This window comes from Macaca fascicularis, chromosome 4 (genome assembly GCF_037993035.2).
Source record: "Macaca fascicularis isolate 582-1 chromosome 4, T2T-MFA8v1.1".
In the NCBI taxonomy this organism is placed as follows: Eukaryota; Metazoa; Chordata; class Mammalia; order Primates; family Cercopithecidae; genus Macaca; species Macaca fascicularis.
The window spans coordinates 145842406-145848405 of record NC_088378.1 but is presented as its reverse complement, the minus strand read 5'-3'; positions in this window follow the sequence as shown (position 1 = coordinate 145848405).

Sequence of the window (6000 nt, the reverse complement as noted above, 5' to 3'; positions counted from 1 at the left end):
TGTTTTGAGACCTCAGCGGGGCGGTCAGACGTTTTGCTCTCTCTGCAGCGAGTTACAGTACTTGGCGCGGGGAGAGGAACTCGAGAGGAAGCGCACGGCCCCTCGCCCCTGGCGTCGGCAGCGGCTGTCTGGGACCCTGTGGTCCGGATTCACCAAGTGGCGCGGAGCTGGAATCGAGTGGGTGCACAGTTTCCAGGCTGCGACTATTATGGGCCTCGAAGGTACAGGCTCAGGGGGCTCAGGGCCCCGGCGCAGATCTGTCTGCCCGCGGGATCCCCTGAGTCTGAGTGGGGAGCACTATCCGCGCCCCGCGGGGTGAGTGCGGGCGGCTTTCGCAGGTGCGCAGGACTGGAGGTCTGGACCGGTGTACCTGTGCCGTCCGGATGGCATTTGTGGCACTAGCAGTCGGGAAGGCCCCTGATAGAAGATCCCCGCGCTTCTCCCTTTCTGCAGCTCTTGACGCTGCCAGTAGATGTCAGTCATTTGCCGCACAGCCACCTTTGAGGTCCACCTGTGTCTCCCAGCGGCCGAATCCAGGTTTCCTTCCTGTTCGCACTTGGAAAACTCATGGCGATTGCCATCAGGAGTGGCCTCAGAGATCCGGAGTGAACGAACGGGAAATCGCGTCTTACGGCCCAGAACCTGAGCCCTCCACAAACACTCGGCTCAGTCCCTTGCTCAGGCCACCTCCTGTTCTCTTCTGCTCTGTGAAAGGCACTGTTAAGAGAGTGAAAAGACACGCCACAGACTGGAGAAAATATTTGCATAATACGTATGTATCTGCTGAAGCACTGGTATACAAAACATACATAGAATGTTAAAACTCATAATAAGGTAAAAAATTAATGGGCAAAATATCTGAACAGAAACCCCGCCAAAGAAGATATACAGATGTTAAACAGTGTAAAAGGATGCTAAACATATGCTATATGTCAATGTTTAGCTATATATAACTAAACATCAGTAAATACTACTGATTGCAATTTAAACATCAGTAAGATACTATAATTAAAAATTGAACATCAGTAAGATATTACTACACACCTATTCAATTGGCTAAAATTCAAAACACCACATGCTAAGGAGGAGGTGGAGCAACAGGTACTCTCATTCATTACTGATGATAATGCAAAATGGTACATCCACGTTGGAGGACACTGTGGCAATTTCTTACAAAGCTAAAACACAGTCCTACAATACAATTCAACCACCACAATCCATATGTTCATCCAAATGAGCTTAAAGTGAGTGTCCACATAAGGACCTGCACATGAATGTTTATAGAAGTTTTATTCATAATTGCAAAAATTGGAAGCAACCAAGAAGTCCTTCAACAGGCAAATGAATAAACTATGGCATAACCATACAGTGGAATATTATTCAACATTAAAAAGAAATGCACTGTCAAGTCATGAAAAGATATAGAGGAACCTAAAACCCACATTGCTAAGTGAATGGAACCATCTGAAAAGGCTACATATGACTTCAAATACATGACAGTCTGGAAAAGGCAAAACAATAGAGATAGCAAAGAGAATGCAACAGTGGTTTCAGGAGAGGAGGTAAAGAAATGTGGGATACCATTAAGCACACCAACATACACAAAATGAAAGCACTAGGAAAGGAGACAGAGAAAGGAGTAGAAAAAATTGTCAAAGAGAGTGGCCGAAAACTTCCCAATCTAATTGAAAAACATTAATCTACACATCCAGAAAGCTCAACAAATTCTACATAGGATTATACAAAGAGTTCCACAAAGAGACATGTCACGTAAAAGCACTGAAAGACAAAGACGAAGAGAAAATCTTGAAAGTAGTAAGAGAAAAATGACTCATCACTTACAGAAGAACCCTAAACAAATTAATGACTGACTTCTCATGTGAAACAATGGAGGCCAGAGGCAGTGGGATAAGATATTCTTATTCTTTTTTTTTTTTTTTTTTTGAGATGGAGTCTCACTCTGTTGTCCAGACTGGAGTGCAGTGGCGCAATCTTGGCTCACTGCAAACTCTGCCTCCCAGGTTCACACCATTCTCCTGCCTCAGCCTCCCGAGAGTAGCTGGGACTACAGGCACCTGCCACCACGCCTGGCTAATATTTTTGTATTTTTAGTAGAGATGGGGTTTCACTGTGTTAGCCACGATGGTCTCGATCTCCTGACCTCGTGATCCACCCACCTCAGCCTCCAAAAGTGCTGGGATTACAGGCGTGAGCCACCGCACCCGGCAGGATAAGATATTCAAAGTGTTCAACAAAAAATACTGTCAGCCCAAAGTTCTATATCTAGCAAAGCTACCTTTCAAAAATGAAAGCAAAATAGACATTCCCACATAAACAAAAACTGAATTTGTTGTTAGAAGATCTGTCTTAGAAATACTAAATGAAATTCTTCAGACTGAAGGTGACACTATATGGTAATTCAAATACACATTTAAAACAAGAGCACTGGTAAAGGTAATCACGTAATTATAAAAGACAGTATAAATGTGTACTTAACTGATTCAAAAAGTAATTGTACAAAACAATATGCATATTATGCATCTGGGAGCCTATAGCATATAGAAATGTAATATATATGCTAATTTATTTGGATTTGTTTTATGCAAAAGGAGGTGGGTGAGAAGAAAGCTGCACTGGGCTAAGGAAATAACTTAAGACAAATTTATAGGAATAAACAAAGAAACCAGAAATGATAAACAAGAAGATTAATATAGAATAAGCTCTCTCTTTATATATATATATACACACACACACATATTTTTTCTCCTCTTGTTTCTCTCAGCTTATTTAAAACACATAAAATTACATAAAGTAATAATTGTAATAATGTTAGGTTTGTAATATTTATAGTTGTAATATGTATAACAATAATATGATTAAAAGGGAGAAATAGGAGAAGAGCTATATGGGAGTGAGATTTTTATATCTCACTGAAATTAAGTTAGTATAAATCTGAAGAAATAATTCAAAATTTATAGTGGAAAAATCATCAAAGAGATTAAATGCTACAGTATAAAATATTTACTTAATGCAAAAATGGAATATAGGAGGAATAGAAGAACCAAAAGGCATGAGACATACAGAAAATAAAAAGTAAATACCAGACAAATCCAAATATAGCAGTAATATAATTGTAATAATAATATTACATGTACATATATTAAGCAATTCAATCAAAAGGCAGAGATTGTCAGGGTGGATAAAGAAACAGTATTCAACTATCTTTTGTCTAGAGAAGACACCATTTACATTTAAAGATACAAGTAAATTGAAAGTAAAAGGATGTAAAACATATGTCATGCAACTTCATCCAAAAAAAGCTGTAATGGCTATACTAATAGAAAAAGTAGACTTTAAAACAAATAATGCTACTAGGGACAAGTAAGGACAAAAAGGGCTAATCCATCAGGAAGATATCATAATTATAAACATCTATGCAATTAATAAGAACACCAAAATACATAAGACAAAAGTGACAGAAATGAAGAAAAAAATAGACAATGCAAAAATAATAGTTGGAATCCTCAGCCCCACTTTCAATAATGAATAGAACAACTACAAAATAGATCAGTAGGGAAACACAAGACCTGAAGAATGCTATAAACCCAACTAGACCTAACAAATATTTATAGAATCTCCATTAAACAGCAGCAGAATGTACATTCTTCTCAAGAGCATATGGAACATTCTCTGAGATAGATCCTATGCTAGGTCATAAAACAAATCCAAATAAATTGAAATGGATAGAAATAATGCAAATTATGTTGTCTGATCATGATGGAATGAAATCAGAAATCAAACACAGAGAAATTTAAAAATCCACAAATATGTGGAAATTAAATTTCTAAATAGCCAGTGGGTTAAAGAAGAAATATTAAGGTAAATTAGAAAATACTTCAGATAAATGAAAATAAAGAAACAACATACCAAAACTTATGGGATTCAGGTAAATTAGGGTTTAGAGGAAAATTTATAGCTATAAATGCCCATATTAAAAAAGAAGAAAGATATCAAATGAGTAAACTAAGTTTTCACGTTAAGACACTGGAAAAAGACCAAACTAAACAGAAGCAAAATTCAGGATAACAGTGAAATTAATGGAATTAGTAATAGAAAAATGTAAAGAAAATCAATGAAATGAAAAACTAGCTCTTCAAAAAGATCAACAAAATTAGCAAACCTTTAGCTAGACTGTCCAAGAAAAAAAGAGAACCAAAATTATTGGAACCCAAAAATGAAAGAGTGAACATTACTACTAACCATATAGAAACAAAAAGACTATAAAGGAATGCTGTGAAAAACTGTATGCCAAAACATTAGATAACTTAGATGGAACAGACAAATCCCTGTAATAATGCAAACTACTGAAACTGACTCCAGAAGAAATAGACAATCTGAATAGATCTATAATAAATAAAGAGATAAATTAGTAATAAAAAACTATATACAAATAAATGTCCAGACCTAGATGGCTTCAGTGTTGAATTCTACCAAACACTTAAAAGAATTAATACCAACTCTTCACAAACTCTTCCAAAAAACAGAAAAGGAGGGAACACTTCTCAACTCATTCTACGAGGCCAGTACCAGTATCCTTATACCAAAACCAGGCAAAGCCATCACAAGAAAACTACAGACCAATATTTCTTATGAATACAGACATAAAAATACTCAACAAAACACCAGCAATATGAATCCAACAACATGTAAAAAGAATTAGATATCATCACCAAGTGGGATTTATCCCAGAAGTGCAAGATAGTTTTAAATTCTGAAAATTAGGTAATGTGATACACCATGTCAACAGAATAAAACCCAAAAACCACATGATCATCTCAAAAGATGAAGAAACGCATCTGACAAAAATTAAATACTCTTTCATGATAAAAAGTCTCAACAAACTAGAAATAGAAGGGAATTTCTTCAACCCCAAAAATGCATCTACAATTGCATGGAACCCTTGAAAAACTAGAACGAAGTTGAAAGACTCACACTTCCTGATTTCAAAATTTACTATAGAGCAACAGTAATTAAAACAATGTTGCACTGCCATAAGAATAAACATATAGACGAATGGAATCTGCAGTTGAGAAGTCAGAAATAAACCCTTATGTCTATGGTCAACTGACTTTTTCCAAGAGTCCAAGACTATTCAATGGGAAAAGAACAGTCTTTCCAACAAATGGTGCCGGAACAAATTGATAGATATGTGCAAAAGAATAAAGTTTGACACTTACCTCACACCATATACAAACATTGACTCAATGGATTAAAGAGCTAAATACAAGAGCTAAAATTATAAAACCCAATATTTGGGAAACCACTGCCTTATAGAAAGCTTATACATTTGTACTACAAGGCAAATACAGGAATGTTTATAGCAGTATTATTTAGAATATTAAAAATCTGGAAGGTATCTGAATGTGTATTCACAAAAACAAACGCCAGAAAATAAATAAATTAATTGTGATATACCTGTGCAGGGGAATACAATACCACAATGTAAAGTGAATGGTCTCCAGGTACATTCAATAATATGGATGAATATCACAAACCAAAAGTTGTGGAAAAGAAGGCAGACAAAGAATAAAAAGACAATATAGATATAAAGTTCAAAAACTGGAAAATAAATTTTGTCTTTTGATTCATACACATGAGGTGTATTAGTATCAAGTAAGGAAAACAGAGAGCACACTGATTATTTTAACAGGATGTATTAGGTGGAATTGGTAAAATGGGTATTGGAAGACTAAAAAGGCAAAAAGGAACAGTAGTAACATCATGAAACAGCTACCACCCCAAGAGCTGAGGAAATACATGTGCAAGAGGTGGGGTTATTAGAAGCTCGAAGCTTGGAGAAAGGGACTCAGTGCTGAAGCCAGATCTCTGAGGAGGGGTCACTGGCCAGCTGGTGCTGTGATCTCCGAGAGGATATGATGAGGTTGGTTCTGGGAGTGTGGAAAACAACACTGAAAACGTGAACTAATTGCTGCTGGAACT